The sequence below is a fragment of the Poecilia reticulata genome, chromosome 23, assembly GCF_904066995.2.
Source record: "Poecilia reticulata chromosome 23, P_reticulata-male-v2, whole genome shotgun sequence".
Lineage (NCBI taxonomy): Eukaryota > Metazoa > Chordata > Actinopteri > Cyprinodontiformes > Poeciliidae > Poecilia > Poecilia reticulata.
In genome coordinates, this window is record NC_088852.1 from 820,808 (window position 1) to 843,855 (window position 23,048).

Below are 23,048 nucleotides of genomic sequence, written 5' to 3' on the forward strand. Positions count from 1 at the left end.
AGCTCTACCAACTGGACCACTGTGCAGCCATCCAGCAGATTTAAAAAGGAAATTTAAACTTGTTTTTATTCCCAAACGTCTGAACTGTGAGATTTTTCTCTCCACTGAAAACGAACCAGGTGTGAATTTTGTGTAACATTTGATGCTTATGGATGTAAATTATTAAATATAAAATAACAACGACACGTTTAGTCCAAGGTTGATTTTATCAGATATAAACTCTGGTTGGATTTTATTTTGGGGAATCAGGAAAAGCATGCCACACATTTTAGATATTTATGTTTAAAACAAGCATAAAAACATAAATAATAATCATATTTATGTTATAAAATGCCACTTGGAGGTTAAACCAAACGTAGAGGAAGTGTGTGCAGAACCAGCTGATCCAGAACCGGGCCGACGCTCACAGGGAAACGGATCAGGACACAAGCTGCAGCTCAAAACGTCGTCAGTCTGTCAACAGCTTGGTTCCCTGAAAATCTGATAAATATGATAAAACTGGAGAGACGGAGAGAAAACGTGAAAAGCAAAGAGCAGAGTATCATCTGCAGAGAAAATCAGTTTTATTTTAACCCTCCTCATGTTTCATCTGATGGCTCCTGCAGTCACAAAGTTTCCTCCTGTTTCTGCTTGTGGCTCCTGCAGCTTCACTGCATCAGACCTGCTAATTATTTCTGCGTCTGCCAAAGAGAAGAAGTTACACCTCGGTTTAATTTAGCTTCTGTCAGTCAAGTGGGTTGGAGGTTTTCTGCATTAAACCGCCTGCAGCGTCGTCTGTATCTCTGGAGAAGCCGTTGCTCACACGCATGAGGCGCATTATCACCTGCACAGGTGAGGCGTGTCGCTCTGCTGGCTGTCCTGTCAGCAGTCGCTGCTTCCCAGCACACCGAGAGCCTGCAGGCACAAAACCTCCTCTTACTGCTTTACATGCCGACTTTAAGAACTTTACTGTCATCCTGCTTTTACTGCAGGACAATAAACCCTGAGGAGCCACGACACAGATCTGTTTACACAGATCAGTCTGACTTCAAATGGGTTTCAAATATTTCAGGAAGGTCAAATCTCACCTTTCACATTTTCTATCCGTTAGTTTGAAATCGGGGAACGTTCCCCCAACATGCAGCATTTTTATTTTATTTTACTTTTTTAACCTTTATATAAAATATTTTTGACACAATAGTTGAAGCCGTCGCCACGTTGGAACAGAGAACCAACCAATCAGAGCCAGGAGGCGGGGCTTAGCACTGCCAATCACTCCCTATGCTTTCTGCTTCGCTGCAGCTAGCATAGCCTGTCATGAATGCTAAGGCTAGTTAGCATAGCTACCAACAGTTTAGTGTTTATCCACTAAACTGTGGGTCGGTTTGGTGGATAAACCTCTGGAACAATCTGACAGAAAACTGCAAAACAGCCGGAACCCTGAGTTCCTTTAAACCGAAGCTAAGAACCGTTAGCCTGGTTGGCCGTCAGAAATGAAACGTCTCGTCAGAATGTTTGTTCCTGTTTGATGGTTTTATGACTTTGAACTGTAACATAGAAATAAGCCTCATAGATTGATTGATCGGATTTCGGACCACAGATCCAAGTGATCCGGGTCCAGTTTGTACAAATCTGATCAGATTTTCTTCTGATGGTCGGTTCTGGGTCGGTCCCGGTCCGGTCCAGTGTACTGCCCCCCCCTCCGGCGGCGTGTTCCCGTCTCCCTCTGTGGTTCTGTGGATCCGGAGCGCCGGGCCTCAGTGGGAGTTTTCATTCTTTCCCTCGCAGTGAAACAAACATTTGAAGGCTTTTGTGCCGCCTGTCTGTGTTTTACCATTTCAAAACGTTGTCTTCTTACGGGTGATCTAAACTATAATCACCTTGACATCCGTCAAGCTTCGGCATGAAACAATGCCGCCCGGCTGCTCAGAACCGAACATCAATAAGCTTAGAGGCGCTGCCTTTCCCCACGATTTACACTTTAATGCAAATAGCCGGCTTTGTACTCTCCATATGAAAGGTGTTATTAAATCTTATTTTGCATTATTCTGGGTTTGGGGGGGATAAATCTATCAAAGGGTTCAGAATTCAATAACTTCAGTTTTTCCACGTTGTTTTTATTTATTCAAAATTTTAATGAAGTTTTGATTCGGAAGGCGTTGGGGGGTAAACTGACGGGTAGTGAGAGGAGAGGCTGGGGAGGAATCCTGTGAAGTTCAGCATCTCCTCCTCCTGCAGACTCTGCTCACCAGCAGCAGCTGCAGGTTTCCAGGGAAACGCTGCAGGAAGTCCCAGCCGTCCTCCTGGTCCGACCCGGACCGAACCGCTCCAGGTCGGTCCAAACATCAGCACCGGGAGAGACTCAAAGACCTGGAAGACGTCCCCTCTGGGCTGATGATGCTGAAGTTCATGTTGTATTTGGAGGAGGTTTGCAAACACAATCACAACTGAAGCACGGCGGTGGCAGCATCATGCTGTGGGGTTGTTTCGGTGGTGCAGATTTCATTTTGAAGATATTTTGAAGGAACATCAAAGCATGAAGTTAAAGCTGAGACACTGAAATGTCTTCCAAAAGGACGAGGTTGGAGTTAGAAAAGCTGTTTTCAGAGCGACCATGAAAAAGTAGGCGGAGCCAAAACTGCAGCAGACTGGGAACCCAAAAGAACCCAGAGTGGCACAACCAGAGCTTCAGCACCAGTTCTGCATCTCCTCCTCCTGCAACCAGTGACGGCACCGAGGGGTCCAGTCCGAGTCGGGGGGTTAGTCAGGGACTACAACGTGACTAAGCCCGGTTCAGCGCGGAGCCCAGAGGTCCGGTTCTACCCAGAAGTCCGGTCCTGTTCTACCCAGAGGTCCGGTTCTACCCAAAGGTCCAGTCCGGTTCTACCCAGGGGTCCGACATTGGCTGTGGTTCTGCATCCATCACTGGATGGATGCCAAGATCACTGCTGTTACTGACAAGGGGTTTACAAACCCCACCTCACTGCCTGGGGCTGCGGCACCAACACACACACACACACCAACACACACACACCAACACACACACACCAACAGACACACACACCAACACACACACACACCCCCACACACACACGGTGTTGTCCAGCTCCTGCTCGCGTTGTGCAAAGCGACCAGCAGCTATTTCAAGGAGGCAGCGGGACGATGAGGAATGCGGCGCTGCTTGTGTCAGGATGTCGGACATGCCAGGAAACCCACACCGCTTCCAGCCGAACCCCCACCAGACAGGCCGCTCTCCGTGGTAACCGAACCCTGGACGCCGTGTGTGTGTGTGATTTCTAACCTCTCGGCCCTGATACCAATTTAAATAAACCCGCTCAGCTCAGGTGACGAGGAGGAGGAGGAGTGAGGAAGCAGGAGGCGAGGAGGAGCGCTGGAAGGGGGGCCATGCTGAGTTTGCAGTAACCACAAAGCCCCCTTCGTCCTCCCCTTCTCCTCTTCCTCCCCTCTTCCTGTACACTGTATCATATTCATTTGCAGATAAGTGCGCTCGCAGGCTACTGTTGGGCCTGGAGATATACTCGCCGACTCGGCTTTGAGCGCAGACGACCGTCAATCTGTTCTCCCTGAAAACCTTCCTCTCAGATCAGCTCGTGTTTACATAGCATTACCATATATTAAGCTGCGCATTTTCATGCATAGCGTCCCTGTCGCAGCTCTGACAGCAGAAGAGAGGCGGAAAGCAAACTGGAGGCCCAAAGGGAAGGGAGCAGCCCCATTCCTCGCCATTGATATTCATTACAGTAGATCTGCCGAGGCTGAATCTGCCTCCCGCCCCCTTGGGGACACAAACACTTTATGTCCTTATCAGTGTTGGGAACAAGGATTTTCTCCTCAGCTAACAACAACAGTAGCTGCAGTTTCTGGGTTTCCTGCGCTTCCTTAGGCCTCGGCGGCTGCGTGGTTTAATCTCTGTGAACACAGCCCACCTCTCTGCCAGATAAGGGGACCGGGCTCCCACCGGTTCCCACCGGTTCCCACCGGCTGCCACCGGTTCCCACCGGCTCCCACCGGCTCCCACCGGCTCCCACCGGCCCCCACCGGCCCCCACCGGCTCCCACCGGCCCCCACCGGCTCCCACCGGCTCCCACCGGTTCCAACCGGCTCCCACCGGTTCCCACTGGTTCCCACCGGTTCCCACCGGTTCCCACCGGTTCCCACCGGCTCCCACCGGTTCCCACCGGTTCCCACCGGTTCCCACCGGCTCCCACCGGCTCCCACCGACTCCCACCGGTTCCAACCGGCTCCCACCGGTTCCCACTGGTTCCCACCGGTTCCCACCGGTTCCCACCGGTTCCCACCGGCTCCCACCGGTTCCCACCGGTTCCCACCGGCTCCCACCGGCTCCCACCGACTCCCACCGGTTCCAACCGGCTCCCACCGGTTCCCACTGGTTCCCACCGGTTCCCACCGGTTCCCACCGGCTCCCACTGGTTCCCACCGGTTCCCACCGGCTCCCACCGGCTCCCACCGACTCCCACCGGTTCCAACCGGCTCCCACCGGTTCCCACTGGTTCCCACCGGTTCCCACCGGTTCCCACCGGCTCCCACCGGTTCCAACCGGCTCCCACCGGTTCCCACCGGTTCCCACCGGTTCCCACCGGCCCCCACCGGCTCCCACCGGCTCCCACCGGTTCCAACCGGCTCCCACCGGTTCCCACCGGCCCCCACCGGCTCCCACCGGCTCCCACCGGTTCCCACCGGCTCCCACCGGTTCCAACCGGCTCCCACCGGCCCCCACCGGTTCCCACCGGCTCCCACCGGCTCCCACCGGTTTCACTGTGGCGTTAGCTTCAGGCTAACACCTGCAGATCCAGTCTGACTAGAGCTACATTTTGATCACATTTGTAGCAAAATGAAAACAGAACAAATAGATGGTTGGAGTCGATGAGGAGCAGTTGACCCGGTCCGTTTGGTGAGCTGCGAATCCGTAATCTGGTCCTCCAAACCGTTTCCTTCAGTGGTTCTTGCTGCAGCGCCCCCACAGGCCAGGAGGGGAACAGGTTGGTCTGACTCAGAGCCACAGCAGCTGCAGGTGGAGCAGATGTTCTGGTTCCAGTAGAACCGGGTCGACCGGACCATCAGGAGGGAAAAACATGCTTTAGGAACCTCTGAGTCCAGGAACAGAACAGCTGAGGTTCTGGTTGCTGACCCAGTGACTGGATGGGACATCAAATAAGCACCAATTTATCAGAAAATACCAAAACAATGAATGAAAATGTAAATATCCTAAATCAGCATTTGATCTGCACCCTCACCTCTTTGTAAACACAGTTAGCTTGTGAAGTAGCGAGCTAAAGCCGCCATCTTTAAATAAACAACGGCGACACGCAGCTCCAGCTCGACAGTTTGTCACATTTGCTCCTGCTGCTCCTCTGAGCACCAGCAGCACATCCTGGATTGACTAATAGTGCGTGAAGCTCACATGGCAGGTGGCTGTTCACCTGCTCTTGACACCCACTGAGGAGTGTGGCTGCCTGTGGTTATCTGTGTATGTGGTTTATCAGTTAAGCCCCAAACAGGGAAAGTTCATCCTCTGTATAGATCATATCACAGAGTGTTGACAGCAAGCGAGTCTTAGGTAAGCTGCTCTGCGACTTGGCTTTGTGTTGTTCTAGACAGATTTCACAATTAATCACCTCCTGGCTGGAGGTTCCTCACGCTGGTCGCTGCTCCCAGATGGAGGCGAAGCCGACTGGAAACACCGAGAGGAGCAGCGGACAGATCAACGTCTGTCCTCAATGCTCAAACTGTTTTTAAATGCTTTTGTCCAAGTTTTAGTGCAAATGTTTTATCAAACTATAAAAATAAAACTAACTTGTCAGCAATTTACAGGAGCCTATTTTACATCTACTAGCTGATTATTTCACTTATAACACGGAGAAATGTTGTTTTTCATAAATATTACGGAATAATGACTTAAAACGAGCTCCTCTGTTCTACTTAAAAGTTAAATGTAAGTCAATTTAGTTTTATTTCAATTGTACTAAAATATTTGCTCTAAACCCAGAGAAGAAATGCTTGGTGTGTTTTTACAGTGTAGCTGCGTTTTGGGCTGTGATGCGTTCACTGACTCAGATATTCATCGGTTCATTATTATTATTTTCAGTCTGTTTTCTTCACAGTGACGTCTCACAGTGACGATGTAAAAGTGATAAAATGCAACCTGAACGTTCAGACTGCAGAAAACTGTCGGGTTGGATTTAGTTCCTCTTGTGGAAGAGACTCGGGTCGGGTCGGGTCGGGTCGGGTCAGGTGACCTGCAGAGGCCCAAAGTTAACCAGCATATTGTTTTTTACTCATTTTCAGAACATAATTTGTGAAGCTTTTCCCACTTTTAGCTTGGTTGTAGCTGCAGGTGAGTCAGGTGCAGAGCTCCTGGGCTGAGTGACTGATGGGAGCAGAACGGCTCTGTCTGCTGCTCTACAGTCCAGCTTTACTCAGACTACTCAGGAGATTTACCTTTTCGTTGCGTTTGCTTTTCTCGAGCTCGACTCGACCGTCAGGCAAATCATTTTTGATTTTGACAGAATGTGATATTTGTAGGAGTTAAATCTGCGTTTAAACATTGACAGACCAGAGTCCAGTCCGCCGGAGCTCCAGGCTCCTCCAGGAAGCAGGACAGAGGACGGTTGTCCTAACAGGAGCATCTCCAGGGAGGACAAAAGCCTTATTATCTTCCTGACAGCCACAAATGGCCGCCGGCTCGCCGTCCCTCGCATGAGTGGACGGACACAAGCCGCTCTCTCTCCCTCACTGCGTCTCACGTCAAGGTGGGCAGCAGCCTCTGGTTCGGACCCCTGCGCTGCTGGCTTAGCCTTCATTCAGGTGCATTAGTGGGAGGATGACTGTGTAGCCTTCCAGTTTGAGGGAAACCCAACACCGGAGTGGGCGGGTCCAATTGGCCCTAATGCCGGCCTTGTCCTGCACCTCTTTCATGGCTGTAATTAGGCTAATGGAGGGCGCCAGAACCAGACTGGGAGCCACGCCGGGGGTCAGCAGCCAGCGGCCCGGAGGACGCCCCGCCGCCTGGCTGGACCCGAACAAGGAGGCCTTTGGAGGCCCGGAAGAACCGCCGGTAATTCGGTTTGGTGACGGAGGGATTCAGCAGCGGCGGAAACATCAGGGAACAAAAGTCAGAAAGAAAGAAACTAATTTGTTTGCTGGAAATAAAAGTTGCTTCGCTGCAAAGATCTCCATGTTTTCATCCAACGAAACGTCTGGATCCTGTTCGGTTCGGTCCTGTTTGTCCTGTTCGGTTCGGTTCTGCAGGTGAGGAACCTGTAGTGCAGAAGCAGGAAACTCCTCCTGAACATCAGAATCATTGATAACTGTTCCCTACCGGAAGTGAAGCTGCCGTCGTTCGGCGCCACCTGGACTTTATTTCAGTCATTTCTGCTTAAAATCTGTTTCTAGAAATACATACATAGAACCGTCATGAAATCCCCTCCAGCCTCCATCACCGTTTTCTTCTTCATGTCAGGTGAGTGAGCTTTTCTCTCCCACCTCTGGAATTGCTCTAGTTTTTTGTTATCGCCTTTATTGGCTCACCTGTCGGTCACCATGGAGACGGAGTCCTCAGTGACGACACCAGAGACACATTTCATGCTGCATGTTTCTGTGAACATGTTTTGTTTTGGACTCGAGCATAAAAGTTTGTATTTTCACCCTCAACTCGCATGTTTTTCATATTAGCCACTCGAATTTCAGGATGACGGCCATTTTACAAGATGGCCGCCGTTTTTAGAGCCTTTTGAACCAGTTGTGTTGTAACTTCACATCATGTAGCAACAGCGTAGCGCCGCTCTGTAGTTTTAGTGGTTAGCGTTAGCTTAATTGTTAAAGTGTGTTTAGCAGGATAGTGTTAGCTCATATCACATTTTTTATCTGTTCAGCAGTTTAACGTTACCTTTATGTGTTTAGTGCATTAGCATTAGCATAGCTACGATTCCTGCTTAGTGAACTAGTGAACGTTTATTAACGTGATATTAGAGCAAACACACATTCTCTATTACAGCCATGGTGGCCATCTTGGATGTTTTAAAACTCAGTAAATATGATTTCTATGGGTCCAATTATGTATGATTTCACACCAAACATTTTATTTTGTAGTAAATATCGACAGATTCAGTGCAAATAAGCATTTTCTTCGCCGCCATGGCGGCCATCTTGAAGTTTTGAGCGGCTAATGTCTGGTTTAAAGTTAAGATTAAAGTATCAGATTGTCAACAGGTCAGGTTATTGATCCAACTTTAATAATTATAATGTTTTAGTTTTAAAAAGTTAAAAGGTTCTGGATGTTTTTTTAACTGATTTCAGAAAACATCTTCCAGTCAGACCAGCTACTGAAGTTATGATATAATCTTTGAAATAAAAATGTGTTTTTATATCTGCTGAAAGGAAAAAAAACATTATCCAGATATTAGATGTCATAAATCCTGATAACATGAAGGAGAGCGGAGGAACCGTCTCCATGGAGAAGCCGACGAGCGAAGGAGGAAGAAGGAGCAACATAATGCTTCCTGTGTCTTCTGGCAGTTTAGCTTTTGTTTGAAATGAAAATTCAGAGTGTTTGAGGGATTACAGTGGATTGGCAGGCCTGTGGGAGCCAAGCAGTTATCTGTACACCAGTAATATGGAGTATGGTAATCATCGCAGTGTGTGTGCATGCAGAGGAGAGTGTGTGTTTGTTCTTTTGCAAACCGATGAGTGGCAATTCAGCTAAACACACAACCAAGCTCCTTCTCTGTTTTGTTTTGTTTGACCACCTTTTCTCTTCTTTTCCGCTTCCGAATCTGGGAATGAAATCCTCCAGAAAAAACAAATAAACCCTGAATGTGTCCTCTGATTGGGTCGCTGCCTTTCAGTTTTTATCCTGAGTCCAAACTTTCACCGCGCCGCTGCTTTGTCATCCCTTCATCTTCCTCAGCGGCGCAGAAAAACCGCCGCCGCGCTCCGTTGATCTCAAGAGGCGGCGTTTAAGTTCTGATTAATGTTGGTGTTTTAACTTGTAGCTGTAGAGGCGTGTGTGTGTGTGTGTGTGTGTGTGTGTGTGTGTGTGTGTGTGTGTGTGTGTGTGTGTGTGTGTGTGTGTGTGTGTGTGTGTGTGTGTGTGTGTGTGTGTGTGTGTGACTCCTCTCTCACCTCGGCCTCCAGCGGTTCAGCAGGAGGTGATGTTGTGGTTGAGGCGTACCTGTAGGGCCGACCTGAACACAAACAGCAGCTTAACCGACATTCCTGAACATCTTTCAGCCAATTTACTCTAAATCCGTGTTTCACTCAACAACAAAACTCCAACTGTAGGGAACGACCCGGCGGGATCAGACAGGACCGGACGGAACCGGCTGACCCGGCGGGATCAGATGGAACCGGCTGATCAGACGGGATCAGACCGGACCGGCGGGATCAGACGGGATCGGACCGGACCGGACCGGCTAACCCGGTGGGATCAGACGGGACCGGACCGGCTGACCCGGCGGGATCGGACCAGACCAGTTGACCCGGCGGGATCGGACCGGACCGGACGGAACCGGCTGACCCGGCGGGATCAGATGGAACCGGCTGATCGGGCGGGATCAGACCGGACCGGCGGGATCAGACCGGCTAACCCGGCGGGATCAGACGGGACGGGACCGGCTGACCTGGCGGGATCAGACAGGACCGGACCGGACGGAACTGGCTGACCCGGCGGGATCAGACCGGACCGGCGGGATCAGACGGGATCGGACCGGACCGGACCGGCTAACCCGGCGGGATCAGACCAGACCGGACCGGCGGGATCGGACCAGACCGGCTGACCCGGCGGAATCGGACCAGACCAGCTGACCCGGCGGGATCAGACCGGCTGACCCGGCGGGATCAGACGGGACCGTACCGGCGGGATCGGACCAGACCAGCTGACCCGGCGGGATCAGATGGAACCGGCTGATCGGGCGGGATCAGATGGGACCGTACCGGCGGGATCAGACCGGACCGGCTGACCCGGCGGGATCGGACCGGCTGACCCGGCGGGATCGGACGGGACCGGACCGGCGGGATTGGATCGGACCGGCTGACCCGGCGGGTCGTCCTCTGCTGCTCATCATTGAGTTAAAATGTTGGGTTTTACATGCAGAGCTGGAAGCAAACTGCTCAGTTTTCTTTTCCTCGCTCTGATATTTTGGTGACCCGCTGATACAAACATCTGGTTTTCAGTCTGTTGAATCTCTTTGTTGACTCGGTTTTAGATGCATCTCAATCAGGGCAGGTGAAACATCTGCAGTGAAACATTCAGATAACAAGAACTTCCTAAACGTTTGGTGATGTTTCACTGATCCTGGAATCGGTATGAAACTGTGAGGAGCAGCGATGCGGCTAAAAGCATCAGGGACTTGAACCGACGCCTCAGAGCAGAACAACCTGTCCAGGTTTTAGTCAGGGCTGCAGCAACTCAAACCATCTAAAACCAAGAATTGGAGACGATGAAGTGAAGCTGGGGGTCACATGGTGACCTCAACATGGTTTCTGCAGCTCAAACGTTGAATTTCTTCTGTTTTTGGTTATTAATAACTAAAGTTAATCAAACTAAATATCTCAGAAACGATCATCCAGAACCATCAGCAGTGCTGATTCAGCCGCTGATGTGATGCTAACACATGTTTGTGTTTCAGGCTCTAAAATCAGTTTTCAGTCTTCCAGCTCTGCGTTGATCATCATGTCTTCGTTTCTCGCTCACAACTCGTCTCTCATTTCTAACTTCTTCCTTGTTTGACTCTTAGCACGTCTGAAGACGTCTTCCTTTCTGGTCGGAAACATTTTTAGAAATTAAACCGTCTCTTCCGTTTTCTTCACGCCGTTGATTCTTTCACACATGTGGAGCCGCAGAGCTTCAGCGCCTGCAGACGTTCACACGGCGTCCGTCCAGCAGACGTTCACACGTCGTCCGTCCAGCAGACGTTCACACGGCGTCCGTCCAGCAGACGTTCACACGGCGTCCGTCCAGCAGACGTTCACACGTCGTCCGTCCAGCAGACGTTCACACGGCGTCCGTCCAGCAGACGTTCACACGGCGTCCGTCCAGCAGACGTTCACGCGGCGTCCGTCCAGCAGACGTTCACACGTCGTCCGTCCAGCAGACGTTCACACGTCGTCCGTCCAGCAGACGTTCACGCGGCGTCCGTCCAGCAGACGTTCACGCGGCGTCCGTCCAGCAGACGTTCACGCGTCGTCCGTCCAGCAGACGTTCACACGTCGTCCGTCCAGCAGACGTTCACACGGCGTCCGTCCAGCAGACGTTCACACGGCGTCCGTCCAGCAGACGTTCACACGGCGTCCGTCCAGCAGACGTTCACGCGTCGTCCGTCCAGCAGACGTTCACGCGTCGTCCGTCCAGCAGACGTTCACACGGCGTCCGTCCAGCAGACGTTCACACGGCGTCCGTCCAGCAGACGTTCACGCGTCGTCCGTCCAGCAGACGTTCACACGTCGTCCGTCCAGCAGACGTTCACACGTCGTCCGTCCAGCAGACGTTCACACGGCGTCCGTCCAGCAGACGTTCACACGGCGTCCGTCCAGCAGACGTTCACGCGTCGTCCGTCCAGCAGACGTTCACGCGTCGTCCGTCCAGCAGACGTTCACACGGCGTCCGTCCAGCAGACGTTCACACGGCGTCCGTCCAGCAGACGTTCACGCGTCGTCCGTCCAGCAGACGTTCACACGTCGTCCGTCCAGCAGACGTTCACACGGCGTCCGTCCAGCAGACGTTCACACGTCGTCCGTCCAGCAGACGTTCACACGGCGTCCGTCCAGCAGACGTTCACACGGCGTCCGTCCAGCAGACGTTCACGCGGCGTCCGTCCAGCAGACGTTCACGCGGCGTCCGTCCAGCAGACGTTCACACGTCGTCCGTCCAGCAGACGTTCACACGGCGTCCGTCCAGCAGACGTTCACACGTCGTCCGTCCAGCAGACGTTCACACGTCGTCCGTCCAGCAGACGTTCACACGGCGTCCGTCCAGCAGACGTTCACGCGGCGTCCGTCCAGCAGACGTTCACACGTCGTCCGTCCAGCAGACGTTCACACGTCGTCCGTCCAGCAGACGTTCACACGTCGTCCGTCCAGCAGACGTTCACACGTCGTCCGTCCAGCAGACGTTCACACGGCGTCCGTCCAGCAGACGTTCACACGTCGTCCGTCCAGCAGACGTTCACACGTCGTCCGTCCAGCAGACGTTCACACGGCGTCCGTCCAGCAGACGTTCACACGTCGTCCGTCCAGCAGACGTTCACGCGGCGTCCGTCCAGCAGACGTTCACGCGTCGTCCGTCCAGCAGACGTTCACGCGTCGTCCGTCCAGCAGACGTTCACACGTCGTCCGTCCAGCAGACGTTCACACGTCGTCCGTCCAGCAGACGTTCACACGGCGTCCGTCCAGCAGACGTTCACACGGCGTCCGTCCAGCAGACGTTCACGCGGCGTCCGTCCAGCAGACGTTCACACGTCGTCCGTCCAGCAGACGTTCACACGGCGTCCGTCCAGCAGACGTTCACACGTCGTCCGTCCAGCAGACGTTCACACGGCGTCCGTCCAGCAGACGTTCACACGGCGTCCGTCCAGCAGACGTTCACGCGGCGTCCGTCCAGCAGACGTTCACGCGGCGTCCGTCCAGCAGACGTTCACACGTCGTCCGTCCAGCAGACGTGGACGTCTCTGTGTTTGTGTCCAAACACGCTGCGGATTTTCTCCTGGGTTCGTCGTGTGTCAGCTGCTTCAGCTGTGGAAACAACAAACTGCAGCTTCCTGCTGCTCTGTTGGTGCATAAATACGTAGAAATGCATTAATGCGTCGCTGCACAGAAATCTGGACGAATGCTGCATGAGTCTGCATGCAGAACGTCTGCTGGGGAAGGACGTTTGATGCTCAGGAGGTGTGGTCTAGTGGGGCGAATACGAGCAGGCAGTGTCTAATCTGGAGGTATTTTATTTCCATTTCATGACTTTTTGCAGATTTCAGATTTTAAAACCAGACGATCCAAATGTTCCTCCGTCACTTTGGACCCGTTTGTTTCTGCTGCAGTTTGATTTTCTCTGAGTTGTCATATCAATATGTTTTCCAGAGAATAAAGCGTGAAATGTTTCTCTGCATCATAAACGCCGGCATCCTGCCTGCTGGCGCTGCTAGTCAACCAAAGCCACGGGGTCAGAGGTCAGGCGGTAAACGCTGTAAATGATTAAAGGAAACTCACCTGAGTCCTGAGCCAGCTTACACACACACACACACACACACACACATTAATTATTTGATCAGTGTGTGTTGGCTGGGATTAAATCCTGTGAGAGCAGAACAAAGGAGCAGCTGCATTAAAGCTGCAGTTTAGTGTAATTTGCTAATTACTGGGCTTGTTTCTCTGGTTTCTGGAGCCTCTGCTGCTCTTTGTGAAGAAGCGTCTGATTACATGGACCAAGTGACACTGACTGCTACAGAGACCTGGTACTATAAACCCTGAGTCCAGATTACAGCTCAGACTCTTCGTCCTTTCAGCTGGATGAGTCTGATTGTCCAGAATCATCTTCATCGCTGAAATGTTTCCCTACAAATCGACTCCAGTGAGCAGAGACCCTTCCTCTGGTCAGTTTCATCTCTTCTGTCCTGATGGTGAAGCAGCGTGACCACTTCCTGTCTGATCATCAGCGGCCACCGACCGCCAGGGCCCTGTCTCTGATTGGCTGAAACCCTTTTAGGAAACTCTTGAGTCCGACGACGTTTTTCCTCCCAGACGTTGTGAGCATCCTCACACCTCCGGTTTGTTCTGACAGGTTGTGAGTTTTTTAAAGTCCGTCCTCTCTGCCCACCATGACACGCCGCCCCCCCCCCTCCCCCCCCTCCTCCCCCCATCCCTGCGGCTGAAGTGGCAGATGAATGAATCGGACCCGGCGTGAAAGAGCGGACGGAGACGAAGGTCACCTACCTGCCGCTGCCTTTGTCCCGACTCCAGAAGGAAACAAAAAAGCGACGGCAGCAGAGAAAGGAAGAAGAGGAGCGCCGCTCTTCATCTCCTCTCCGTTCCTGCTCCGTCTGGCCTGCTTTTGTTCCCCGGTCGGGAGTTATATATCATGTAGGCGATGCATGAAGTTCACCTTGTCAGAGAAACCTAACACAACCCTGCTGCCGCCGCTCGGGGTGTGTGTGTGTGTGTGTGTGTGTGTGTGTGTGTGTGTGTGTGTGTGTGTAGTGTGTGTGTGTGGATTATGGAATGCATAATAGCTCTCAGGTGTGAGGCAAGCCTGTCATCACCCCCATGGCTCAGATTGAAGGCGACCCTTTTGATTCTTTATTTTACTCTGACCTCCTCCACATGCATGTAATCTGCGTTGATAGAAACCTCTGCTGGGATCTTCACGCTCGCCTCCTGATGAACGCCGCCGTCCGCCAGGCGTTGGCCCACAGTTCGCCGCCGCGCCGCCAGCCTCTCATCTTCATTCAGCGCTGGCCTGAATTCCTCGCCACACTCCATTCTCACTTGTCCTTGCATTTTGTCCGGGCGCTCTTTGAAAAAAATCGTTTTCTAATCTGAAAGTCTTCTGCTGCTAGATTTGAATGACACAGAGATGAAAGGGTCGGATTTAAAATCTGTCAAAGTCTCACAGGAGTGAATTTGAACTCCATTGTGTACCTGATGTGATGCCTGTTAATGTGCAGCACAAAGAGAGGAGAGGACTTTGTGCTGCACTGACTTCTTCACTTCCTGCATGTTTAAACAACCGGCAGGTTGAGAGGAGAGCAGAGGAACCTTCTGGAACGTCTGAGGCCTGAAATCAGCTCCACCTGGAGGATGACGTCATGACGCCGCTGACTGACGCTGGCTGGTTGACCTCTGACCCCGGAAACATTTAGTAATATCTGATAAATGGCACAAACATTTGATTTGGATTGAACTGAAGGTAAAATCTGGAAAGGATGATGGATTCTACTGACACTGAGCTGCAGTTACTGATGAACGCCAACAGAGGACGGAGTCATCAGCATAACGGTGATCAGAGCTCAGCTGCTGAGCTTCACACTTCATTTCACATGATTGTTTCAAATGGTGCTCCGTCTGAAGCCAGTGATATGCTAGCATTAGCGTTGGATATGTTAGCATTACCATGGATATGTTAGCATTAGCATCGAATATGCTGGCCATTAGTATGGTTATGCTAGCATTAGCGTTGGATATGTTAGCATTAGTTTGGATATTCTAGCATTAGTTTGGATATGTTAGCATTAGCATCGAATATGCTGGCCATTAGTATGGTTATGCTAGCATTAGCGTTGGATATGTTAGCATTAGTTTGGATATTCTAGCATTAGTTTGGATATGCTAGCATTAGCATCGAATATGCTGGCCATTAGTATGGAAATGCTAGCATTAGCATTGGATATTCTAGCATTAGCATGCATAGGCTAGCCTTAGCATCAGATATGCTGGCCATTAGTATGAATATGCTAGCATTAGCATCAGATATGCTGGCCATTAGTATGAATATGCTAGCATTAGCATCGAATATGCTAGCATTAGTATGGATATGCTAGCATTAGCATCAGATATGCTAGCAATAGCATGCCTAGCCGGTCACACGTGACTTTCTTCTTTAGAGGAAAGTTTATCAGGGAAGCTGGCCTACCTCATTGTCGTGTCTTTGACACATCCAGGTGAAACATCATGTATATTACAGTAATATTCTGTGTGTCGCTTTGTGGTTGTGAACTGTTTCAAAGTTTGGTTCAGTAGAATGAAGAGCTAGCTGCTGTTAGCCATAGTAGCTCAACTAATAATCAAATATGGGTTAAAGTTATTCTAAAATGATTGATTTGAGCCCTTGCCTGTGTGAGTCTATAAGAGAATTAATATTATTATAAAAGAAGAAACGGGAGGGGCCAAGTATGGACCCCTGTGGGACACCAGCTCTTTGTGAGATAATTATTTATCTTTGTGGGATAAAACGGGTCATAATTAGAGTTGGGTGGTGTGACTGGATATCAGTTTAGGAGCAGCAGAGCGTTTGGATCCGTCCTCCTCTGCATTCAGTCGGTCGCTGCTGCAAACCCAACTTCTGCACAAACACGCCGACAACAACACCAGCACTTCTGCTTCAGAGACCGACAGCCAGCGAGGCCCGCCGCCTTTCACATGGAAATATGTTTGTGTGTCACCGGCTGCACAAAGGGGGGGGCGAGGGGGGGCGAGGGGGGGGGTCCAGCAGTGATTACCTCTTAAATACATATAGATGCAGCTCTTTGAATGGCTGAGCACTGAGCAGGAGATTGGGTTAAATTAGATGTTAATCAGCTCCGTTCTCCTGTTGGTGAAGCGATAAGGCCTTCAGGACCTCCCTCACACACACACACACACACACACACCTCGCTGTGCTTTTTTATGCTAATGTCGGGGCTGTGTGGAGCCGCTCTCTGTCGCTGTCCCTCAGAGACGCCGATCGTTCGCTCACTGCATTTAATAACAAAGAGGAAGAGGAGATAAGTTGTGAAGCTCAGACTGAAAGCAGCCCAGAAACACATTTGGGTTTTTCAGCGGGGTTGAAATAGGCCGAGTTAAAGCCGAACAGGGAGGAGGAAGAAAATCAGCTCCTTCCTTTTCAAAGGCGGCGCTGAAAAGTCGTGTATAAAATCCTCCAAGTTGTGAAAGACTCCTGGACAGAGATTATTGTGCTGCAGGATCCTGTTGCCTCATTCAAGGCACAATCAGCAGCTTTTCCAGCAGATGACATATTTATGTATTAGGACAAATAAGCATAATCTAGTGATATTGTGAGGCGCTCAGCAGAATATAAAGTCATTATATGAGTCAGTAAATGTGGGCGTGGCCAGTGAAATCACCTCTGGGATGTTCATCCTGAGGCCCAGCAGCTGATCCTGAAGCTTCACGTTCAGAACCGGATCACAGTACAGTCAGTCACACTTTGTGTTTCTGTTGAAATTGAAAAAGTTTTTGCTAGAGGAGGTGGAAAAAGAAAAGGCAGCTTGGAGGCTCCAGCGACGGCAGACGCTCACACGTGCAGCGGGAAAATAGCTGCAGCCTTGAAAGGCTGCTGCTGGTCTTTTGAGGTGACTGTTGCGACATGCAGCAGCGCGGCGCGCTAACCTCAGAGCAGCGCAGGTGCAGGGCAGAGATCAACGAACCCGGCACCCCCTCACTGCACCGCGCCGCTCTGCATCCACAGCTGCTCCGCCTCGTCAACACGCCCAGCTGACCCACGTCTCAGGCTGCAAGTTCACTTCTCAACTTTTACACCAAATGTTTCAACTTTTACACCAAATGTCACGTGAAAACTTTAAAAAGCAGAAAAAGGTTCAAACCAGGAGGTCCAGGAGTTTTGGATATAAAGCAAGATTTGGTTTCATCTAAATGAAAAGAAATATTTACCCACAACTTCTTAAAATTTCATATTTTTCCTAAAACTTTCATTTATTACATTAATTAATCCTGAGGTGTTAAAAAAAAGATAAGATTTGACAAGAATGTTAAACTAAATGTTTACAGTTTGATGCAGATGAATCAGAGAATACTGTTTTTATAAAACATCTGATTTTAAACAGTCTGTATAAAATCAGCCTGTTATTAATGTTAATCTGTATAATCTAGAATAATAATCTGCAGCATTTAGTTTAAGTGAAATGTCATCAATAACAGCTGCTGCTAGTTTGATTTAAATAAATTTGATCATTTTTGACATGAAATGTTGATTTAATGCTTACAAAATAAACATTTTTGCAACTTTTAAACTGTTGAGGTTTAAAAGTTGTGTTTAAATGTTTTAAAAGTCATTTTCAGTTGAACATGTTCGATGCAGCTGCAGTTTTCTAGAAGTTTCTCTGATTTTAAAGACCATCATCTTGTTTAAAGACAGACGACCTCTGACCTCTCCCAGCTGCAGAAACATTAAAAACCATAAAACGCAACAATAAGCAGATGAGCATCAGAGAAATGGCACAAATTTCAGTTATGAATCGAGTGGAAACTTGAAACGGAGCGATGGTGGAAACGGCTGTGTTGTGGAAACTGAACAAGCTCCGCCCACCAGACCCCACGGTCGCCCTTAGCAACAGAAAGCTGCAGCAAACCTGTGGCAGTTGATGCTTTTGCTCTGTAGATTTTCAAATCAACGTCGTAATGATGAACGTTAGAGGCGAGTCGAAATGATGCTTTTCCAGCTCCGTTTAGAATAACTTTTATTTAAATGAGATTTTATCATCACATTGATTTGAATATTGAGGTTTTCATTCATCCTAAAAGGATAATAGATGTTGTCTTAACTCAAACTGAAGGATCTCCAGTAGCAGTCAGTGTTTCAACAAAGCTGAAGAAGCCTCTGACTGAAGCCTGTTGCTGTGTGACTCCCATCAGCTGCTAGCTGCTAATCCAGCTCATTTGCTTTTGCTTTTCCTCTTTAAATCTCTGCGGTCAGAGATGTTGGAGTAGGGGATGAGGATGTTTGTCTGGTCACAGTTCTGGTTTTATCAGCTGCTCCCGGCTGTAACGCCTTGTTACCATGGTTACAAGCCACAACAACCGCCCTGAAGTAAAGACGCATCCAGAACCAGAGGCAGTTCTGGTCCAAACATGCAACCAGAACAACAGATGAAGAGCTGCTCCAACATGGCGGCGTTAGCATGCGATGCTAACGCTACGCTGACGGTTTCTGCTGGAGCTCATGTTTGTTTCTGGACTCATCCAGCATTAATTTACCAGTATGGCATCGCTGCCTCACACGGAGCTGGAGCAGCTCTCAGCGGTGTGTGTGTGTGTGTGTGTGTGTGTGTGTGTGTGTGTGTGTGTTTCTCCCCTCCACCCGCTTCTCTTTGGCTTTGACTTCAAGCGCTGCAGTTTGACTGTTTCAGGTCAGAGGAAAGGAGATAAGAGAAGTGATTTTTCTTACCTTGCCCCCCCCCCTCCTCTTCGCCCCCCTCACCCCCCCTTGCCCCCCCTCACCCCCACACACACGGAGTGACAGGCCTCCTGTGTTAAGCCTTTATTTACTTTCAGCGTAATACTACAGGTGATCAAAACAACATGGCCGTCTCCCACGATTAGCCCGCTAAATGCTAGATGTGTTGTGACAGGCTGACTCCCACTCCCACCCGAGTCGCTCAGATCCACACTTATCCTCCATCTGAGCCGCTATCTGGGAGCAGACGCGCATCTGGATGCGATATGAAACCTTTCAGGAAGTCGCATCAAATCCGAGCTCAGTTTTTATCTTGTTCTCACTCAGAAATCATAACTTGTTTTCATGACTCACTTAAGCTCCTTATGATCCGTTTCATCAGCTAAACGCATGAAAATAAGATCTTATTTTCCTATGAAAGCATTATTTCCCCCCCTTAAATCGCTTCGCAGGACGTAGATGTCAGTTTCATGTCTTGTTGAGGAAAAATAAAAGAATAAATGAGTTAAATTAAAAGAAAAAAACGGATCCAATAAAGCAGGACACTTTTGAAGCTCTTATGACAAGATATTGAATTTTAATTTGAGTTTGCGGAGGCGTGGAGCGGGAAGGCGGCGTGCCGAGGCTTTGATACCCGCCGAACGGAGTCCTTCCCCAGCTGCGTCGGCTAATTTGTTCCTCGGTCGTATCTCGCCCGCTCTCAGCCTCCGTTTAGCATTATTAATCAAATTACACCCACTAAACTTTTCTTGTGTTATTGAAATTGTCTTTCTTTCATTGTTTTTTCTTTTTTTGCTTCTCCCCCCTCTCCAGCGCGGGTTTTCCGGCTCAGGCTGTAAAAGCTGAGGCTTGTCATTCAGAAACGGTGGCATCAGGTTAATGATTTAATTTTTTCAATTAAGATAAAGAAACACTTTCCCTCCTGACCTGCAGGGCAGCGAAACATCAAAGCTGCGCCGCTACTAATTGTTTTTCAGCTCAAGAACTAAATTTTCCTAATTAGTATGGATATGTTAGCATTAGCGTTGGATATGTTAGCATTGGATATGTTAGCATTAGTTTGGATATGCTAGCATTAGCATCGAATATGCTGGCCATTAGTATGGTTATGCTAGCATTAGCGTTGGATATGTTAGCATTGGATATGTTAGCATTAGTTTGGATATGCTAGCATTAGTTTGGATATGCTAGCATTAGCATCGAATATGCTGGCCATTAGTATGGTTATGCTAGCATTAGCGTTGGATATGTTAGCATTGGATATGTTAGCATTAGTTTGGATATGCTAGCATTAGCATCGAATATGCTGGCCATTAGTACGGATATGCTAGCAATAGCATCAGATATGCTATCATTAGTATGGATATGCTAGCATTAGCATCAGATATGCTAGTGTTTTCCTGAGTGGAGTCCGGTGGTTAGCATTAGCATTAGCATTAGCTCAGCCACACAGCAGAGGAATCTCCTCTCTCTCTCTCTGACTCACATTTCCATTAATTTAACTTTTATTTTGCTTTTCCAGATGAAAACGTTTGAAAATGTTCATTTGTGCAGATTAAAAGCTTCTGATTAGTGCGGATGGAAAGTTTCTTTATTTAAATCAACACGTTCAGCATAAACGACTAAAAATACACGATTAACCATTAATCACAAAATAAAACTACAAAAATAAACACGAATTACACAAAAAATGAAAACATTCAAATGACCACATGAAGGTGTTTTCCTCGTTATATTTATTTAAATCTGTTTAAAATGAATTTTCTGATATAAATATGTTTTACTGTAGGTTTTCCCTTATGAACATAATTACTATAAACATTTCAGAACTGAAAACTATGATTATAACCTCTGGTTGTTACGATATTTTATAAAACGTGCATAAATGTTTTCTGCAAACTAAATGTTCTGCAGCATTCAGACTGCATCTTTCATCTTGTTGCTGCAGCAGCAGAGCGGCGCGCTGCAGCCTTTGGCTAGGCCGATTGGAGCATCAGCCCCCTGCTGAAACCCGACTCCTCCATCCTCTCCTCCTGTTTCCTCTCATCTCCAGCTGCTGCTCAACAGGATTCAGAGAAACTGAAACATTTTGATGTGACGCGAATCTTTTATCCGCAAAAGCAGAACTGAAGATGTGCAGAAGCTGAATCAGGAAAATGATTAAAATTAATTTATTTCACTTCAAAAATGCTAAAATATTGTTTCTATATGATAATTAAGTCAGTATTTACTTTATTTAAATGTAATGATTCTGTGTTGCATCAGTTCAATAATCTGCTGAATTGATTCATTCAAGATGGTTCTGGATTCAAGCTTGGCTATGGAAAGTTGAGTGGAAGGAAAAACTGAGGTCGAATTATTGAGAGGATTGTGAGGGAAAATCTGCAGAATGAGGCAGACAGAGCCACAGGGTGGAGCGGATCAGAACCAGTGGTACCAGAGGTCCAAAGTGACGTCTCTGATGTTCTGCTGGTTCTGATCCGCTGGGTCAGATGCTTTAGTCTTCCTGTGACTTTGTGGAGTCTCCGGTTTCTTTTTCCAGCAGGACTGGCCTGCAGGATGTCCCACCTGCTTCAATCGCCATGGAAACGGGCCGGACCAGAACCGCATAGAGGACCTATGGTGTCTGAACCTGGAGGCTTCCTGGTGCAGGAAAACAACGTAATGATGGAGTAAAAGGTTCTGGAGGTTCTGCAGTCGGTCCTGATGGCGCCGATGTTTGTGACGCAGATAAACCGCGTCGATGACACGCGTCGATGACATCATCAGATAAACAAAATCCTCCTGACTGACCTCAATCTGAGGTTCTGGGAATATCTTTGATGATGCGTGACATTCGGCTTTGTGTGTGTGTGTGTTTGTGTGTGTGTGTGTGTGTGTGTGTGTGTGTGTGTGTGTGTGTGTGTGTGTGTGTGTGTGTGTGTGTGTGTGTGTGTGTGAGTGTGTGTGTGTGTGTGTGTGTGTGTCTGGGCTGCTCCCAGCGGCTGCTGCTGGTTAAATCCTCAAAGTGGCCGGGCCGCTCCCTGCCAAAGCTGCCCGCCTCAGTCCAGAAGTAATCCACAGCAAATTCCTTCAGCCTCAGTATCACAGGCCGGCGCTGCAGAGCCACGCGCTGCCAGGGGAGCACACACACACACACACACACACACACACACACACACCGTCCACTTCCTGATTCGCAGCGTGACGGTAGCAGTGTGTGCGTGGGTTTTCTGGAGACGGCGCTGCAGCCAGCTGACATCCAGCCTGGCGTTCCTCCCAGCCGGCACTCTGCTGGCGGCCGGAGAAAGAGAGGAGGTTCTCCGGCCGGCTGCTCTGACATCCGTGTGCTCGTCTCCCGGTGAGGAAACATTTTGTTTCTCTACCAACCGACACGGGAGGAAGAGGAGGAGGAGGAGGAGAGGAAGAGGGGGAGGCAGCCGCTCTCCCCGTTTTCTGATTTCATGTTTCTTTGTTCACATTTCCATCCTGACAGCCGGAGTTCAGATCAGAACTCCGGCTGCTGCCTGAGCCCACAGCATCATACAGCCACCTCCATGTCCCTACTGTCATCAGAGCCAAACATTAAACTGAAATAAGAGTAAAAAGGTATTTGGTAAAATTACAAAATACTTAAATCACTTTAACAGAAACTGCAGGTTTCAATAAAAACATTTCTGCTTAAGAAAAGTAAATTATTAAATGAGAAATGAGTGAAAGTATAACTGAAAAATTACATCAGATGAGCCAAAATGTAAAGTTCATTTTATTTTAAACACCAAAATGAAAATACATAACATAACTACAAAGTAAAGCAAAACATTTTCCCAAATCAATTTCTTATGAAACTGTAGTAAAACTGAATTTTTAGTTAAATCATCTTTATTTTTCACTCGCAGGTAAAAGGATCCACAAGTTTTACTCAAGTAAAAGAAAAAGTGCAGTATCATAAAAATACTGCTAAAAGTACATTTTTTCCAGAAGACGAATAAAAGTCGGTATTTCCTGTGTGGCTCTGGGTCGGTTTCCACCTGCTCACCTGTTTTCTTCTGGCTTTGGCTGAAACGTGTCTTCACATCCAGCTGGTCATCAAACAGTCAGCTGGTCGCTCAGTTTCGCGTTTATTTGGTTTATGTCAGTAAAGTCGCTCATC

General features: G+C 49.0%; 1 long non-coding RNA gene across 2 annotated transcripts in view; it reads left to right on the forward strand.

Moving 5' to 3' along the window:
* The window catches only part of LOC145550227 (uncharacterized), a 97,563-nt gene extending 75,829 nt beyond the window's left edge, over window positions 1–21,734 (forward strand). For both annotated transcript variants that reach the window (XR_014086140.1, XR_014086139.1), the window contains one exon: window positions 21,459–21,734. This is a non-coding gene — a long non-coding RNA (uncharacterized LOC145550227). The remainder of the gene's footprint in view (window positions 1–21,458) is intronic.
* The last annotated feature ends 1,314 nt before the right edge of the window (window positions 21,735–23,048 follow it).